Source organism: Martes martes (genome assembly GCF_963455335.1).
Source record: "Martes martes genome assembly, chromosome: 8".
NCBI classification, from domain to species: domain Eukaryota; kingdom Metazoa; phylum Chordata; class Mammalia; order Carnivora; family Mustelidae; genus Martes; species Martes martes.
The window spans coordinates 69,573,574-69,593,859 of NC_137895.1; the positions used below are offsets into that span (position 1 = coordinate 69,573,574).

At 36.3% G+C, this 20,286-nt stretch overlaps 1 protein-coding gene across 1 annotated transcript in view; it reads left to right on the forward strand.

The window, feature by feature from the left end:
- Positions 1-20,286, forward strand: part of SOX5 (SRY-box transcription factor 5) — a 977,646-nt gene that overhangs the window by 130,437 nt on the left and 826,923 nt on the right. The window contains exon 2 of the mRNA XM_080810710.1: positions 10,918-10,999. The gene's annotated coding sequence lies outside the window, so the exon portion shown is untranslated. The remainder of the gene's footprint in view (positions 1-10,917; positions 11,000-20,286) is intronic.

A 20,286-nucleotide genomic window follows, 5' to 3' on the forward strand; every position in this document is an offset into this window, starting at 1 on the left:
TGCCCTAGGGTGTATTTGTGTATTTATGATAATTTTTTTGGCTGTAGAATGTGAGTAAAATTATGAACAATTACAGCTGGAATAAGAAAAAGGGAAGGAAAAAGCCAATATGATAAAATGTATCCAAAGCTATATGTGTGTGTGTGTGCGTGTGTGTGTGTGTGTGTGTGTGTGTATTTTGAGAAATAGAGAGTGAGCAGGAAAGAGCAGAGGAAGAGGGAGAAAGAGAATCTTAAGAAGGCTCCATGTCCAGTGTGGGGGCGGGGGCTCAATCTCATAACCCTGAGATCCTCACCTGAGCTAGAATCAACTGACAGAGCCACACAGGTGTCCTGAAGATGTGATTTGATTATAAGTCTTTCAAAAACATCCCTCTGACTTTTATTATTTTTTAAAATTTCACTAAGAATTATGTGAGCAACCTAATGTCATCCCATTGTACCTCTAGATGAGCTCAGTGAAAGCCAACCTCTGTGAAATACGGTTAAACTTACCTTTCAGAGCTGTCATCTGCATTGAGCTTTTAAATTCAAGTTGTTCTTCATTGAGTTCTCCTTGAAAACCCTCTCATATAGGTCCAAGAGTGTCCTGGGCTTTAGTACTACTACTCCTCATATTTTTTGAGATACATGCTGGAATGTTGTCTGCTCTTCTCTCCAACTTTCCAGATCTTTCCTGTTTCACAAAACCCAGCTGAAATGTCCATGAAGCCTTTTGATAACCAGCCTAGTCCAAGGGTCTTTTCTCTCTCTTCCCTCTGAAGACTTAAGTATTATTTTCTATATAATTCATTTGTTGGTCAAATTATCTCCTGCCTTTTGAGACTTGTCTTCTATGTCTTTGAGCTATTACTAACATCTTCTGTTATTGATTATAACTTTCTTGAAAATAGAAACCCTTGATATCTTAATGAGTCCCATGAAAATTGTTTTTCATGTAGTCATCTTGGAAAGGGAAGTTTAAATAATCTCTCATTCTGGACATAAAAATAACTCACATTTACTAAGCTTTTACTATATGCCCAAGAGTAACAAATGCTTTATGGGTGTTATCTCAGTTTTTCCTCACATATTGATACAAAAACTTCACGTAGTAGATTAGGCAAAAGCTATCTCAAAGAGTTGAAATAAGAAAGGGAATATAGTGGTTCCTTGAGAGAAAATAACTCTTAAGCTCAAGGTATATGTCCAGGCATCCATTTCTCACTGTTTTCCCATCTCTTACCTTTACTTTTCTCTTAGTTAACTCTTTTAGGTTTGGAAGATCTTCAGTAACCTCAATTATGGTTGTGGGAGTAGTTCTAGCAATTGTGGTGATGGGGATCCCCACATGGCTTCCCAGAACTGGTCAATGATTACTCAGGCCTAAACAGTCATCCCTAAAGAGCAGCTAGAGGAGGTGTGGGTCAAACTCACTTGAACCATGAAATCTGAGAATAGGGACAGCATCGTTTTTCAGTGAGATGCTGAGTAGACGATTTTTCTGGTAAATAATATTTCTAATTTACAGATAAAACCTGGGCTTAGAGATTAAGTAACTTGCCTAAGATCACCCAGATAGGAACACTCTGTCCAGAGTAAACTCTAGAGTTTGTGATAAACACTTTGTTATATTGTAGTATTTTTATCAAACTGTATTTGAGTATCAGTGCTCAAAATAAAAATAGCATCTATTGTACAGACCTTATTTTATGTATGTTCAACAGCCATCTTCTTTAGATACTCAGTGCTCTTATTTCCTTGTATAATCTCTTCTTCTTCTTCTTCTTCTTCTTCTTCTTCTTCTTTTTTTTAACCAAATCAGGAACTGAACGATTATCTGGAATTATTGTATATTGGTTAAGTGGCTGCATTCTCTTTCCTAAGACTGTGTTTCAGTCACCATGTTTTCTTACTCAGATCTTTGTACTCGAATACTTTCATGACTCTTTGTGGGCTCCAAAGATAGTACACATGTCAAAGAAATTTCAGATATTGTCCAAGTGGGGTTGGCAACTGAAATCTCCCTCCATTGCCTGTGAAGGTGACCGGGTATAAGGTGGAGATTCATGAGTCCAAGATCTATCAGTGGAAAGACACTTGGGGAGAATAAACTAGGATTGACTGAGCTGTGGGTGTGGAAGGCCTGATTCTTAGAGCTCCTCAGATGAAAGTGTATGGGTCCTGTTATCTTTGGCTCCTTCCAAAATTTAGGGCCTGCTCCACTCTTGCTTGGGCCTGCCATCAGGCCTCGTCCTTCAGGTTCTTCCTGCCGTTTCCGTACTTAGGAGAGACCACCTACTGACTCGCTGCAACTCCAGGTCCTCCTGTTCTTCTTCTGACCCAAGAATTTCGGATGTCTAAAATGAGTTTTCTGTGACTTTTGACATTATTGTACTTCAGGAACTGTTTAATTTTTTATATATTAACACACAAGGGTCCCTTTTTATTGTAACAACCCCTTTGCTGACATTCTGGAATGTATTCCTTGTTTTACTTCTTTCTCTGCTAATGACTTTTCCAACTTTGAAGTAGTTAGATCACAGCTTTTTTATTAATAAGTTTTAATGACTTTGTTTTCTCCACATCATCTAACAAAGTACGTTACAGGTATTGCTCAACAATATATTTATTTAATTTGACTTAGTGCTCAGAGATGGGGTGAACTGTCTGTCACATTAATATGAGGACCAGGAATTTCATCTTATTCACAGAGGTGACCTGAAGACTCTTTTACTCTGCACTTTTCAGCTTGGGCTAAGAGCTATAGGATGAACAGAGTGTACCAGCCTAATCCACAGATTGGTATGTAGTTCTTACCATCTTTAGCCATTCAGTCTTTACTATATCAGCTGAGGGTTTAATTTCGGGTTGCTTTTTGTTCATTGAATGTAGAATTTGGTGTATTATGAGGATTTTTGCTTCTAGTCAGGAATAATGGCTTTGTGTTGTAAAAAGCATTAAAATAGTATGTGCTAGCTTATCTAAACTAGGTCAGTTATTTTATAGTTACATTTGATTCATGATGGTACTATGGTGGGGGAGGGAAACAAGTCTTCTCACGTAGAAATGTTGCCTATTAACAATGAAAAATACATTTATAGATTGCCCTCCTGTTAACAGTTCATGGTCTATATTGAAGGTATTTGATCTGTTCAATTACTGATTTTTCACTGGTAAAGTAAACTTTATCTTCAGTCCATGCACATCAGCATGGGAGTACATCTATTTTACTTTTTAATGTTAAACATCACAAAGGCTTTTCTAAATTAGCAGGGGCATTTACACAGTAAACTAGTGAAAAATGTTATGAGCTTTCATCAGCTGTTTTGGTTTTAGCTGCCACTTTGGGGCTTTTACACTTCCTTCTCTTTCCCACCCCATCTCCATGAGGCAAACAAAGAAATATAATTTGCATCAGCTATAGAAATGCCTCTGAGATCACTGCTCTAAGTGAGTTGGGGATTTGGAGTAGAAATCCTGAAAAAGAGAAAAAGGCAAGGGTAAAAGCTCTGTTGACAAGGGAGTTTCATAGGCATGCGGTGAGAGCATAACATTGGACGTGTGAATACAAATTTTGCAAGCTTCCTCTTCTCTTGTGAAAAAAGTCTAGGAATGTGGTAGTTCTGTCTGGTTAAAGAGTTGGATACAGTGACAGCTGGATAGCTTAGTTTTTCTTTCTAATGTAGATATTTCCCTGTTGGAGTGTTTAGCACCTTTACTCCTTCTGTCCTGCTTCTAATCACATGTGGCACCACTGGTTGAGAGGAATTAGGTAGCTCTCTCTGTGCATGATGCTGAACAGTTCTCCATCACTTGGGCAATCCACTGGGCTGGAATGGAAGGGCATTTGAATTTTCACTTTGATGCAGAGCATTAGCACATTCACTCTCTGCTGGCATCAGGTCAAGGAAACCAAGTAAGCTTGTGAAGCAGTTTTTCCCTGGAGCAAATATAATACACGTATTTGGCTAGGAGGTCATCTGTTAAAGGTTGACTTTATTTTTTCAATAGGATCAGGTATTTGTTCAAATTTAGAATGCATCTAAGTAGAGGCAATGTAGACATTTAATCAAAGCAAAATCTATTCTAAAAAAATAGGAAGATCTCATTATAGATTCACAGTCTGTGTATTTGTGTGCTCAAGGATAATAATAATACTGGGATACATTTCAGAGAAAAGAGATGAGTAAAAATAAGAAAAAAAAATTAATGGATTTGAGCCCAAGTAAATGAAACTCTATTATTTAATTATAGTATCTGACTGTGAATATAAATGGGAGATGTAGAGCAAGAATTTTTTCTACAGTTTGGATCACAGAAGATTTCACGACTAAAAGGGAAAGTCTGAAACTCAGAGCTACAAGCTAGAAGTTTGATCCTTCATAAAATGAATCAGGGAGTATAAAAAAATATTTTGGGATTGAGGACAGTCCCTTTTGCAAGCACTCAAGTGTTTTTACATCTAAAGTGAGCAAAAACTGCATAACGTGGAAAACTCGCCAGTGTCTTTCAAATTTGCCACTTCGGAGAAGCCTGAATAGATAGGGTAAAACTTACTGATACACAATGGAAAAAGACAGGCTTACTCTTAAAATTTCACGTTTGGAATCTGTTGTGGCCCAATGTCTGTAATAATGTCAATGGTTGGGCTATTTTTTTTTTTTTTTACCAGTTGCTATTTTTGGCATGTGGGTATGTTTAAACTCCAGTGTCCTGGTTAAATTCCAATGTAGATGAGTGATGATATTCTACCTGCCATGTTCTTATTTTGTCTTTCTTTCTTTCTTTTTTTTTTTTTTTAAGATTTTATTTATTTATTTGACAGAGATCACAAGTAGTCAGAGAGGTAGGCAGAGAGAGAGGAGGAAGCAGGCTCTCTTCTGAGCAGAGAGACCGATGTGGGGCTCGATCCCAGGACCCTGAGATCACGACCTGAGCTGAAGGCAGAGGTTTTAACGCACTGAGCCACCCAGGCGCCCCTTATTTTGCCTTTCTTAATGAAACGAAACACAACTGCATTCCCAGGCAGAGTTTTGATATACTTTAGATAAAAATTTAGTATTTTTATCTAGTATCTTCATTTTATAGTTCCATATCATTAGAACTTAATTCCAGGTTCAGCTCTATCACTGACTCACTTGTGACCTTGTGCAAGTTATCTTCATCTCTCTGATATTCTGTAAACTAGAACAACAATCTAGGCCATTGTTAAGCCTACTCACAATTTTAACAGAGTACGAATTGTTGATGGTACACATCCTTGATAATACAATAAGGGGAAAATTTTTTCCAGACTTCAAAAATTTTTCAGAAAATTTCAGAAATTACCTTTAAAGTTGTCTGTCCAAGAGTATATATCAAGTGCCAGAAATCTTGGTGTTTCAAGTTATAGTCAGTTTCTCTTTCACCCCCTCCCCACTCCCAACTAATCCCAATCCATTTCTCAGTTATCTTTTTAGTGGAAGTATGAATGCATGTTTAGTTTTAGATGGAGGGAAACAAGAGAGCTCGGAGAGAAAACAGAATCTCATGTAGTTACATTTATTTTGATGTTCAGATTTTTGATTTATCAATCTCACATTTTTGCAGAAATATCCAGGAGGGCACAATTTATGACATCGTTAACTCAAAGTGGTAAAATGATGACATCATCAGACTATGAGGAGTTATGTATATATAATGTCATACCTAAAGCAACAGCTAAAAAAGCTATACAAAGAGACACTAAAAATACTGTATATAAATCAAAAGTGAATTATAAAAATTGTTGAAGGCTGAAAAAAGGCAAGAGAAATGAAAAATAAGAGGAAAGTAGAAAGCAAAAAAATGAAATTGCAGACTTCAGTCCTAACATATCAATAATTACATTTAATATAAATGGACTAAATACTACAATTAAAAGATTATCAGAGTATATTAAAAATATGACATAACTATTGCAGTTTATAAGAAATTCTCTTCAAATATAATGATATAGGCAGGTTGAAAGTAAAAGAATAGATAAAGATGTATAATGAAAACATAAATTTAAAATGCAGGAGTTGCTATATCAATATCAGTTATGGTAGACTTGAGAGCAAAAGAAAAAAATTACTGGTGATAGAGGGAAATATTATATAATGATTAAAAAGTTGTTCCATAAAAAAGACATAGCAGGTGCACCTGGGTGGCTCAGGTTAAGCTTCTGCCTTCAGCTCAGGTCATGATCTCAGGGTCCTGGGATCAAGCCCCACATTGGGCTCTCTGCTCAGCAGGGAGCCCGCTTCCCTCTCTCTCTCTGCCTGCCTCAGCCTACTTGTGATCTCTGTTTGTCAAATAAATAAATAAAATCTTTAAAAAAAAAAGAAGACATGGCAATCCTAAATGTGTATGTACTAAATTACTGAATTATAAAATATATGAAGCAAAAATTGATAGGTTTGAAAAGAGAAGTAGACAAATGCACAAATATAGTTGAAGATTTCAATACCCCTACATTATCAATTGATAGAAAACTAGACAGAATATCAAGGATATAGAAAACTCATCATTAGTAACCAATAGACTCTAATTGATATTGACAGAATTCCGCCCATCAGCAGCAAAACACATATTCTTGTCATGTGACTATGGGACATATACCAAGATAGACTATATCTTGGATCAGAAAACATATCTCAACACATTTAAAAAGAATTAAAGTATTATGGAATCTGTTTGTTGGCCACCATGGAATCAAATTAGAAGCGAATAATAGAAAGATAACATGAGAATCCCTGAGCACTTGGAAATTCAGCAACATACTGAATTCTAAATAATAATCCATTGGTCACAAAGGTGGTCTCAAAAGACGTAAAAAATACATTGAACTGAATGAAAATAAAAATACAACACCAAAATTTGTGGGTCACCGATAAAGAAGTGCTAAGAGGAATCATTATAGCACTAAATATATAATTAGAAAAAAAGAAAAATCAGTAATCTAACCTCCCATTTCAAGAACCTATAAAAAGAAGAGCTGAATATACCCAAAGAAAACAGAAGAAAGGAAATAATAATGTTAAGAACAAATCCCATAAAATTGAGCAATCAATGAAAAAAAATATGGCCATTTAGGGGTGCCTGGGTGGCTCAGTGGGTTAAAGCCTCTGCCTTCAGCTCGGGTCATGATCCCAGGGTCCTGGAATCAAGCCCCGCATCAGGCTGTCTGCTCAGCGGGGAGCCTGCTTCCTCCTCTCTCTGCCTGCTTCTCTGCCTACCTGTGATCTCTGTCAAATAAACAAATAAAATCTTTTAAAAAATAAAATAAAATAAATTTTAAAAATATGGCCATTTAAAAATTGATGAAATAGATAAACCTCTGCAAGACTAATAATAAAGACTAATAAAGACTAAAAATAAAGAGAAAAGACACAAATTACCAATATCAGGAATGAAAAAGAGTGAACACTGCAGACCTTACAGACATCAGAAGGGTAATACCGGGATATAACAAACAGCTCTATACACATTTGTCAACTTAGATGAAATGGACCAATTCCTTAGAAAACACAAACTACCACAACTTACCTAATATTAAATAGATAATTTGAATATCCCTATAGTTAGTAAGGACATTGAACATAAAATTTTTAAGCTTTCAAAAAGGAAAATCTGGTCCAAGATGTGTCCACTAGCATGTTTTAACAGACACTTAGAGAAATAACACCAGTTCTACACAATCTCTTTCAGAAAACCATTTCTTTTATGGTAGTGTTATCCAGATACCAAAACCCAACAGACAGTTGAAAGAAAGAAAGAAAAGAAAAAGAAAACCGGACACAAATATCCCTCATGAATACAGACACAAAAATCCTTAACAAAACATTAGCAAATAGAAGTCATATAAAATGAGATATATTCCATGATCAATGGGAGGTTTATTCCAGAGATGTGAGGCTGATTCAGTACTTGAAAAACTATTTATGTGATTCATTATGTAACAGGCTAAAGAAGAAATGTCACATGATTCTGTCAATTCATATAGGAAAAACTTTTGACAAAATTTAATACCCATTCATGGTAAAAACTCTCAGATAAATAGGAATAGGGAACTTCCTCAACCTTATCTAGAACATCTATTAAAAATGCATAATAGTCTACAACTAACATTACCTTTAATGATGAAAGACTGAATTCTTTCCCCTTAGATCAGGAAGTAGGTCAAGAATGTGTGTACTCATCACTCTTATTTAATATAGTGCTGGAATTTCTAACCAGTGCAAAAGAAAAAAAAAAAAAAGGAAATTAAAAGCATAGAGATCAGAAAGGAAGAAATAAAACTGTCCCTATTTTCAGGTGCCATTTTTGTTTATGTAGAAGATCCCAAGGAACTTAAAGAACACACTTGTCAATCTAATAACTGAGTTCATCAAAGTAGTGGGATACAAGATAAACATACAGAAATCAATTATATTCTTTTATAACAGCAATGAACACCTGCACAGCAAAATTAAAAATACAATGCTATTTACAGTTACTCAAAAAATTAAATACTTAGGTATAAATCTAACAAAACATGTATAAGACTATTATGCTAAAATCCAGGACAATCTAAAAATAGATATACCATGTTCATGGACTGGAAGACTCACCAATACAAAGATGTCAGTTCTCCCAAACTGACATACAGATTTAATATAATTCCCATCAAATTTTCAGCAATATTTTTTGTACATGTAAACAAAATTATCCTAAAATTTATATGAAAATACAAAGGAATCAAAATAGATATAATGAATTTGAATTAAAAAAATAAAGTGACAGGGATTAACGCACCCAATTTCTAGATTTATTATGTAGTTATAGGAATCAAGACTCTGATCTTGGTGGAGGGATAGGCACATATATGAATGGAACAGAATGGAGAATCCAGAAATTGACTAACACAGACATATTTAAGTGATTTTTAACAAAGGTGCAAAATCAATTCAATGGAAATACAGCCTTTTCAACAAATGGTGTTAGGCCAATTGGACATTCATAGGCAAAAACAAACAAACAAACAAACAACAACAACAAACAAACACAAAAAGCCCCCAAAACAAAATAAAAACCTTTGAGCTAAGTCTGGTAGCTTATATAAAGATTAACTCAATATATATCATGAACTTTAATGTAAAATCTAAAATTATAAATTTTTTAGGTAAAAAAAATGAAAGTCTTTAGGATATAGGGTTAGGCAATGCATTTTTGGACTTTTTACCACAAGCACAACCCACAAAAGGAAAGATTGATAAATTGGATTTTATCAAACTTCAGAACTTTTGCTCTGTGAAAGACCCATTTATGAGGATGAAAAGACAGGCTACACCCTGGGAGAGAATATTTGCAAGCCATGTATCTGATGAACAACTAGTACTAGGAACATAATCTTTCAATCTACAGTTTAAAAAAAAAAAATCAATTAGAAAATGTCCAAAGACATGAAGAAACATTTTATGGGAGAAGATATATACGGATAGCAAATAAGCTATCTTATTTGTTCAGCATCACTAATCATCACTAATCATTAGAGAAAAGCAGAATGGCTAAAATAAAAACTAATGACAACACCAAATGCTGGCAAGGATGTACAGAAACTGGCTCACTCATGTATTGCTGATGGGGATGTAAAATGGCACAACCATTCTGCAAATAGTTTGGCAGGTTTTTAAAGATAATTTAACATAGAACTCCAGTACAAACCAGCAATTGCTCTCCTGGGCATTTATCCCAGAGAAAGGAAAACTTTTGTTCACATAAAAACCTGTATGCATATGCTTACAACAGCTTTGTTCATAATAACTTCAAACTGGAAGCAATGCAGTGTCCTTCAATGAGTGAATGGTTAAATGATCCTTACCACAGAACACACTACTCAGCAATAAAAATTAGAGAACTATTGCTACTCCAACCTGGATAAATCTCCAGAGAATTATGTTGATTGTATGATTTCATTTATGTAATATTTTTGAAATGACAAAATTATAATAATTATAAGTCAATTAGTGATTTCCACTGTGTATGGTGGAGGTGGGAGGGAAGAGAAATGGTTATTGCTATAAAAAGACAATTTGAGGGATTCTTATGGTAATGGAAATGTCTATCTTGACTCTATCAGTGTCAGTATGTTGGTTTTGATATTATACTATAGTTCTGTAAGATGTTACCACTGGGGGAAATGAAGCAAAGGGTGCAGGAATCTCTCTGTTTCTTACAACTGTCTGTGAGTCTACAATTCTCTCAAGCTAAATTGTTTAATTAAAGAAAAAGACAGCCCTCTACCAGCTCCTACATTAAAATTCAAAACCTTTCCTTGGCCCTTTCCAACCTTACTCATGTCCTACTTCTTTCTCTGTTGCACATCATACTGCAGCCATAGTGGCCTTTTTGCTGTCCCTGGTCCTGCTTAGCAACCTCTCACCACAGGGCCTTTGTACTTGCTAATCCCTCTGCTGGCAAAGATCCTCCCTCGGGTTTACTTACTTCATCCTGTTCTCTGCTTATCAGAGTTTTACCTTGAATACTTTATCTAAAGTAGCACACCTATCACAATCTAATGCTTTATTTGGATTTATTTTTCCTCTTTCAGTAAAAACATATTTGATACTTTAAAAAATTCCATGTTCCTGGGATGGGAATCTTAAACTCTCTGCTATACCTTTACTTTTTTATGTGTTCTTCTGGAATTTGGAGCATTTGATTAAAAAAACAAAAACAAAGACAAAGAAGCTGATCTCTATTTTCTTTTGTATTTTCTTTCTTTCTGCTGATGTCTAAGTGGAATTCGTGGGTTCCATAGTAATAAATATTCTGTATTCTGTCATGCTCAGTTTATCACAATCCACTGGTATTTCCCCGATAGCTAACATTTCAGAGTTGACCTCTTTACACAGTGATTCTGCCTCTAAATGACTTAGCTTTAATTCTCTTTTAGGCTTTTTAATCAGGCAGCAGTGTAAAGACTTACTTCAAGAGGATCCTTAGAAGTCTTGGACCAGCTTACCCTTATGTGGCAGGTATGTCTCTGTCTACACACTAAGTGTACAAGACATGTAACTTTTTATTTTTCTATAACTAAATCTAAATTACATTTTTCTCTTCCATTTAACCAAATGCGGAAGCAATCTGAGGTTGCATCTAAGTTCTAGAAGGTTATGAGATAACTAAGCTTTTGAGGGATGACATACCTGTTCTTTGGCTGCCATCTCTTCATTAGGCACAGATTTCCTCTTAACCCTTGTCAGGACTTGTGGGAAACTGCTGAGGCATACCTTGATCTTCCTTTGTGGATCTTCTACTCTCCTTCTCCAAGCTTTTCAAAATACCTCCTGGGCATATCAGGGCATGCTGTTACTCCTGCTGGACCAGAAGAAACTCTCTGTCAGGGGATGAAGCTCTTTGTTCCTCTCCTGCCACTCTGAAGCACATGATACTTGTTGTGTTGCTCTTGTATCATGCTGTTGTATGGGGTCCTTTGCAAGGCTGGTCAGGTCCATCTGCCAGGATATAACTGCCTTGGCCATCTCTAAGGTCCTGGCTATACCCAAGAAAGAATATCCTTTCCCTCTTAGCATTATCTCTCACCCATGTATTTGGGGTTTCTCTCTGTAACAGTACTTTGAAGAAGCACAACTTAGGAAATCAATCAAAACACAATTTACTTGTTTTACTTGTTTCTTTACAATGAATTCAGAAAGGGTGATGGGAGTTCCCTTGCCTTAGGACTACTCTTAGATTTAAAAAAAAAAAAAAAAAAAAGGAAGAAGAAGAATTCTTTTGGCACTTTAGATTCCAAACATAGTCTTCATTCAGAAATTAGAATGTCTAATCTCAGACCATAATCATAGCTTGAAAGTTAGTTTAATATCCATCATCTCTTCTCCCCCATCTGGGGCCCATTTCTGGGTTGGGCCAAAAATTGCATTGGGAGACGGTGTGAGGTTTTTCTCTTTTTTTCTGTCACCTCCTCTCCCACTTGCTAGCTATTGCTAAACCTAAGTGGTTGGAGCATGGGAAAGAAGAGGAAATAAATGGCTTGGGAATGTTTCTTACTTGAAATGGTCCTATGTTAAGCTGGCTCCGAGCTTTCTGGGCTTGGTGATATTTAAAACTGATACTCACATGGCTCCTTTTGGGGTTTTTGCTGGCTTCCCTGCTGGACCCATCTAGCATCAACTCCCCTGAGTTGGGTAGGGTTTCTCCTCTAGCTATTCACTTTCCAGTGGAGCTTCTGGGTTTCAGATAGTCCATTCTACATGCACTCTCCGTTGGGGTATCAGTGATACTTCTAGATGGTCATCTTGGGCTTCAGGCTGGCTCTCTCATATATGGCCCACTCCTGCTTCATGAAAACATGAATCTTATGTTCCTGGATGGGCAGGAAGGGTGCAGGTCCTTCTCAGATTACAGAGATGCTCCTAGCCTGACCCTCTTGCCCTCTAGATTTCCAAGGTGAGATCAGTCTGCAGTCCACTGGGTTTCCCAAACTCCAGGGGACACATTTAGGCTGTCTACCTTGTTCCTTTGAAGCCTCTGTAAATACTGGAGAAAGGAAAAGTGGCACCTTCCAGCTCTCTTGCGGGGGGGTAAAAGGGGGTGGGGTGGGGCAGTGGGGCTTACCATAGAGTAGCAGCTCAATCCAAGAATTTCTTCTTAAAACTTCTCCTAATGTCTATTGTTTTGATCCTTTATATTATCTTGTTGGTCTTAGGGCCATCTGACCTGTCTTGTGATTTTCTTTTAAAATTAGGATTTTGATCTGGCCCTTTACTTTGGAATTTCATACCTGTTTAATGGAGGTAACTCAGTTGAATCTTGCAATCTAATGTCTGGTCATGTGGACCCCACCAAGATGAGTTGAGGTTGTGGGGGGAGAGGTAAAGATGCAGTCACCCTACCCCAAATTGCCCTGGGATACACTATTGTCTATATATGTCTTGACCACCTTATTTTTCACCCAGAAGGGTCTAAATCTACTCTAAGCTTAATTAATACATAGGAGAGTCTCTTCTGGTCTCTTTTGTATGCACGGAGTCATTACAATTTCCCAGGGGGTCTTAGGCTTTTGAAACTAAAAAACCAGTAACTTAATTGAAACTTCCCCTGCAACCCTCCCCCCCGCCCGCCCCCACCATCATGCTCCCCTGCTCTGCCAATGATTTTCTAATGCTACGAGTTCAGAGTATAGCAGTTGGGCTGCCTGAATGGGGAGAGAAGCAAGATTCAAGGATATGAAATAAAATACTTCAAATGTTATATCCTAAATGATAAATATTGCCTATCCCCTTCTGAGTACCTCTTAATGTAGTTTTTCATCTTTATAATGGCACTACATGCTTTACATGAAGGATTTGATATCTGAGGAAACCAGGTTTATTAGTCTGCTAGGGGGTGGCTTAAACAATAGAAATTTATTGTGTCACAATTCTGGAGGATCAAAGTCTAAAATCAGGGTGTTGGCAGGGTTGGTTCTCTCTGAGGGCTGTGAGGGAGGAATCTATTCCCTCTCCTTGACTTGTAGATGGCATCTTCACCCTGTCTCTTCACATCATTTTTCCACTATGAACATCTATCTCTATGTCCAAATTTGCTTTTTTCTTTTCTTTTCTTTTCTTTTCTTTTCTTTTCTTTTCTTTTCTTTTCTTTTCTTTTCTTTCTTTTTTTTTTTTAAAGAAGGACACCAGTCATATTGGATTAGGGCCCACACTAATGACCTCATCTTAACTACTTATAGCATTGACCTTACTTTCAAATGTCACCTTCTGACATACTGGGAGTTGGGACTTCAACATATAAATTTGGGAGGGGAAAGTTGTACAATCCAACCCGTAACACCAGGGTTCAAAGAGGCTCAACAACCTCAGTTTCGCACAGATCTTGAATTGCTAGTGCAGGGATTCCACAGCTGTGTGACTCTATAAAGTTTGCGTTCTTCCTGCTGTACTACACCTCATCTCAAATGAATCTTGCATGCAGGCTTGTGCAATGAGAATACTGTCTTTCCTTTAAACAACCAAGCCAGCCTCGTGAAGGCATGGGTCCATCCTGGAAAAAAGCTCATACTTAGCTATAAGGTCTCTCATTCCAGGAACTCAGAACAATGCCTTATACAAAGGAGAAACAGGAACATGTTTGTGGAGAGGTCCAGTGTATTGCCATTATACCGTAGGCTATAAACCGAGCTTATACCTGAACCAGGGTTTAAGTTCTACCAGGATTCAAATGGCTCTGAAGCTCCCAAAATGGCCTCAACTCTAATTTGGTGATATTATTTCTATGGCCTGTGGTTTGCATTTCTGGTGCTTTTAACCTGTATTCATGTCTAAATATGCTATGTGTCTGTGGGCTGCTTCACATAGAGCATATTTAAACAATGTGTAATAAAACAACATATTTAAATCATACAAAAGAAAAAGGGTAGAATGTGTGCTATAAAGTCTCTGCAGGCATTTACTGGATAATGGTAGTGGTAGCTTTACTAAAAAAGGATAAAATATGTTCAGTTTCAATGAGAATTATATTTAGGGGGATTATCACATTATTTTGGATATTTTCTTTTTAAAAACAATTCTTTAGTGCATCCTAGGTGATAGATAGGAATTATAGTAGTGATTCAGAAACATGGCTTCATGCATATGAACATGATTTGGGTCTTGTAGTATTCATCACTATTTTATTCCAGATGGCAAAAAAATTATCCCTTTCAGTTAGTGCTTGAAATATATACCTACAGAAATAAGTCCATTATAAGATTTTTCTTGCCAAAACTCTAATAGATGCTCACTTACTGAGAAATATGTGTACTGAGAAATATTTAAGAAAAATACACTTTAATGAAGCTGCACTAATGATATTTATTTAGCTAATTGTGTAGAGGGATCGAAATATGATTTCAAGTAAAGTAGACTATTGGCCATATAAATAAACCTGGCACAGGTGTGCAGAGTTTTAAGAGAATTAGGTAGCAGAGCTAATGAAAATTAGAGGAAGTCTCAAATAAAAGTTTTATTGTAAATTAGATTTTCTCTTATAAAGCAAATAGAGCCACATAACACAATTTTAAAATAAGGGTAAAAAATTGCTAACATATCAATAACCAAAAGCAACAAAAATAACCTTTTGGCATACTTGTTTCTCCTCCTTTTTCATTCATTTGTTCAGCTAGGGATTAAGAAGTACTTAATGCAGGCATTGAGGAAAGATGGCTAGGACCACTTGCAAGATCTCTGCCCTGAACGAGCTCTTAAATTATCAGGGAAAATACACAGTGAATGAGTCCTTATAACAAGTGGTAAGCGCAGTATTGGAGGCAAGGTAGCCAAAGAGCTTGCCGTCAACTCTGTTGTCAGGTCTGGGAAGCCTTGAACAGGTGAGCTGAGATAGAAGAAACAGGAGTAGAAATCTGTTAGCTGGGAAAGAGAAGAAAATGTATTTTAGTTAGAGGAAAGAGCATCTGCTAAGGTATGGGAGGATTGAAATAACATTACGAGGAACTGTAAATAATGCAGCATGTCTGGAACAACAGAGAATGAGGCTGGAGAAGTAGGGGGAGGTGATATCATGGAGGGATTTGTGCCAGTTACACTATTGGCAAGAAAGTTTTTCAAGTAGTGAAGGAATGTGTTTAGAATTTCATCTTAGAAAAATTAATCTTCAGCAATATGATTGGATGGATGGCTTAGAAATTACTAACCTTAGGAACTGAGTGTTCAGTAAGGAGCTAGATAGACCAAGAAGCTGAAATAAAGCTTAAATTAAAAACTCTGGGCTTGCATGGACTTCTAGCATGGGTAGGGACTCTAAAATGTGTTCTCATGGTCATATGTTTTTATAAAACTTTATAGAAAAGTATGTCTTTAGTGTCAATTAATTATGAACATCTTCTCTTTCTGCATTACCACTCTGCATGATTTTCTTAATATTCTTTTAATACTGGAGGGCTTTGGTGATGCAGATTTTGTATTCATAATTTTTACTATCTTTTTTCTTTTTCAAATTGGATAAGCTTAGGCCTCGCTTTGTTGATCTGGTCCCAAGATGTGAAAAGGGAGGTTGCTAATCCAAGACAGTAGCTGCAGAGATGAAGAAGGAAAGATATGGAAGACTAAGGGGGAGGAATTATTGAGTATTGGTATGAAGAAAAGTGTGGTGCCAAGCTTTCTCGCTTCTAAAACTCGGCGAGTGGGAGGGGCGAGTAACAGTCTATTACACATCTCTTTTTTAACAAGCTTTTTTTTTTTTTAAGATTTTATTCATTTATTTGACCAAGGGAGAGACACACAGAGAGACGGAACACAAGCAGGGGGAGCAGCAGAGGCAGAGGGAAAAAGCAGGCTTCCCGCTGAGCGGAGAGCCTGCGACTTGGCTTGGGGCTCCATCCCAGGACTCTGGGATCATGACCTGAGCCAAAGGCAGACGCTTAACCACAGAGCTACCTAGGTGTCCCTGTATTGAATGCCTTTATGTGTGTATATGTTTTCATATTTTTGGATTTACCAAAAGTGTATTTACCTGTATCAAGGTGTTTTAATGTATTTTGTTATCTATTACCAAATTGCTTTCCAGGTAGATTGTGCCACTTAATGCTCCTACAGTAAATTTAGAAATGGGCTTTGTTGTTTACACCCCGCTAGCATTGAGTATTATAATTTTAATGTTTTTAAACTGCATTATTGGGTAAAATTAGTACCTCCTTTCTGTTTTATTCTGAGGTGAGATAAATGCCATCCGTTATTATTAGCTCTGCATAGGAATCTATGTTCGGGCCTTTCCCTGGTAATGATTTAGGAAGCATTCGGAGGTTGTTGTGAATCTTTTATGTGAATAGTTTTCTTATACACTCTAAATACATACATACATACATACATATATTATAAAAGCTAGAAATAAGTGGGGCTAAAATAGTTTTGTTGATTAGGTTGTTTTAGACCAGGTGTTGGCAAACTTTTTCCGGTAAGTACCAGATAGTAAATATTTTAGGTGTTGTAGGCTAGGAAGCAAAATTAAGGATGTTAGGGCTCCTGGCTGGCTCAGTGGGTTAAGCATCTGCCTTCGGCTCAGGTCATGATCCGAGGGTCCTGGGATCGAGTCCTGAGTTGGGCTCCCTGCTCCATAGGGAGTTTGCTTCTCCCTCTGCCCCTCCTCCCCCTTGTTCTCTCAATCTCTCTCTCTCTCAAATAATAAATAAATAAAATAAATTTTTAAAAATTGAGGATATTATGTAAGTACATTAAGAAAGAAAAATTTTCCACAAAATTTATTGACATAGTTCAAAATATAATAATAATAATTGAGGAAAATTTTTATAATAGTAGTCTAATGAGAAAAATTGAAATTTTTGTGGGGGAGACATTGCATGATTGTAGTTTAAAGTGTAGCTCAAAGTTTCAATTCTCAAATTGGTTATAAATGTTCATTCATTAAATCATTCTTATTTAACAGGTGGTGAGCTAGATTTGGACTCCAGACTATATAGTGTGCTGATCTCTGTTTTAGACAGTGACCTTTAGAAGTCATTTTTCCATTAGGTTTTGTTAAAATACTTTGTTTGGTAATATGTTTCAGTTTTATTACATACTTTATTTGAGCTTATGGCAAATCTGCAACTTGCAAAACATTCATCAAAATGTATGTGTCCATGTGTGTGTATCTGTGTGTGTTCTGTGTAAAGGGTGTGGGTGGTTTTATTCTGCATTATTGTTAGAAACCGGGATATATCTGGGGTAGTAGCACCATGACAATGAAGCGTTTTGTCAATTTAGGTTACCAGAGAAGGGAGACAGGAAGCTAGATTTGACCAGTCCAAATTTGATCTGTTGGTATATGTATTGGAATGAGTCTGAGTGTTCCCTGTTGACTTTGATTTGATTGTAATTGGTCTTGCTCATTAATGACAGCTTCTGCTCAATTTGGGGGATTTCTGCTTTGGTTTTCATTTTGCTGTTCCTCAGCAACTTTCCAAAATGTTTTCATTCTTTTCTGATCCTCCTTCACAAACCTGATGTCTTAAAATACTTTTTATAATTTACATTTCATTTACTAATGGTTTCTGTGGCAAGGCTACCCAGTTCCTCTGGTTTCAAGAAAGAAAAGAAGGAGGAAAGAAGAAAAGAAATGAAATGGAAAGATATGAAAATAAGCAGGTTATTTAACCCACTTTTGAGATTGGGCCATTTAATCTCCAAAGTTTCAGCTGGAATTTGATTCCTAAATCTGAGACCAGTTTTTCCTTTAAACTCATAATGAATGGTTTGGGAATTCTTTTTAAAACTTGGGTAAGTTTAGCTATTTTCATGAGTATGCCGAATTATGGACTGGATTTCTTAAGAACTGACAATCAGGTTGAAAGTTTATTTTATCTTTTTAGTCAATATGGGTACAAAGAATTGGTATCTTTCGAATGCATAATCGAAAATAATTCAAATAAATGAACTCAATATGAAAACACTATTTTTAAAAATATGATGTGGATGGAACTAGAGGGTATTATGCTCAGTGAAATAAGTCAGTCAGAGAAAGACAAATACCTTTTGATTCCACTCATATGTAGAATTTAAGAAACAAAATAGATGAACATAGCGGGGGAAAGGAAAGAAAAATAAAATAAGATAAAACCAGAGAGGGAGATAAACCATAAGAGATTCCTAACTATAGGGAACAAACTGAGGGTTACTGGAGGGGAGGTGAGTTGGGGGAAGGGGTAATTAAGTGATAGGTATTAAGGAGGGCACAGGATGTAATGAGCACACGGTGTTATATGCAACAGATGAATCACTAAATTCTACCCTTGAAACTAATAGTATACTATATGTTAACTAAGTTGAGTTTTTTTTTTTTTAAGATTTTATTTATTTATTTGACAGACAGAGATGACAAGTAGGCAGAGAGGCAGGCAGAGAGAGAGAGGAGGAAACAGGCTCCCTGCTGAGCAGGGAGCCCAATGCGGGGCTCCATCCCAGGACCCTGAGATCATGACCTGAGCTGAAGGCAGAGGCTTTAAGCCACTGAGCCACCCAGGCGACCCTGTTAACTAAGTTGAATTTAAATTAAAAAATTTAAAAAAAGTATAAAATTGTCCCGTATTCTAGTGTATAGAATATTTTGATTTAATATTTGCTTAAAATATTAACATAAAAATATAATTATAATATAAAAATATGCCTTATCTATTTATACAACAAAGTAAGCTGTATTTATTTTCTAGAGATAATGTGTTATAAGATTTCAATTTTTATGTTTCTGAGAGTAAGCACAGGAGAAAAGTCTATCAAAATTAAATTTCAGAATTATTTTCTTCTCTTATTTATTTTCATAGACTCTTTGGAAAGCAAGGTTCCAAATATATCTTTCCACAGTCTTTCTGCCAGTGGCTAACTCAGCCTGCTCTTCTAAACTATTACCTTGTTTTTAGATGTTGAAATAAGTGGCCATTTAAAAAAAAATTTAATTCCACATTTCATTTCTGCTTTAGATGCAGAAAGTTTTGTTTTTTACAGAAAATTGGTATTAACAGTTTTATAAATCCAAGAACAATATTTGCTCCAAACATCATTTTTAAAGAATTTTCACTGAGTTTTCCAATTATGGTTAATTAACAATTTGACTTACTGTGTCTTAAAATAAAATTCCTTTAATATTTATAACCATAATTATTGACAAATATCTGATATTTGTTATTTAAAAAAACATTTATCCAGCCAGAAAAGAAGTAAATTATTTCATCAGAGGCAAAACAGAGCTTCAGGGACCTTCACTCCTGAGTTCTACCCCAGGTTTGGGGAGAAACTGTAGGCAATGTGTTCACAGGATCACATGTTTTATATAATTTGCAAAGTAAGCTGTTTTAACTGCCGTCATGCATGACCAGCATCTCTGCTTTAAATTTCCTCCGTTCCTGTTCTGTTTTGTGGTGAAACTGAAGAGGCCATGGCTTTGTTTTGGTCTTGGGTAGGATCCATCGAAGGAGGAATCAGAATGGGGATACAGTTATTTTAAATTAAGTGAGATACAAGTATGTTGTTTATAAATACTTCCATGTATAGTGCAGCTATTGATGATGTCTCACTTTGCCTATTCACTAGATGTTTGACACTCAGAGGCCACATTGGAGCACAAAAGCCAGAGCCCCACAGTGTCCTATGGACACATCCTACAGCACGGACAAATGATGCATGGGGTGGAAGGATGAGGCTAGGTTTGAAACACGCAGAGCCAGAAGCTACTGTGTGGAAAAACTTTCTTGTTAGTAGATGTATAATATTATAAACAGAGGATATGGTTTGTATCAATGCCCAGTGCCAGTAGA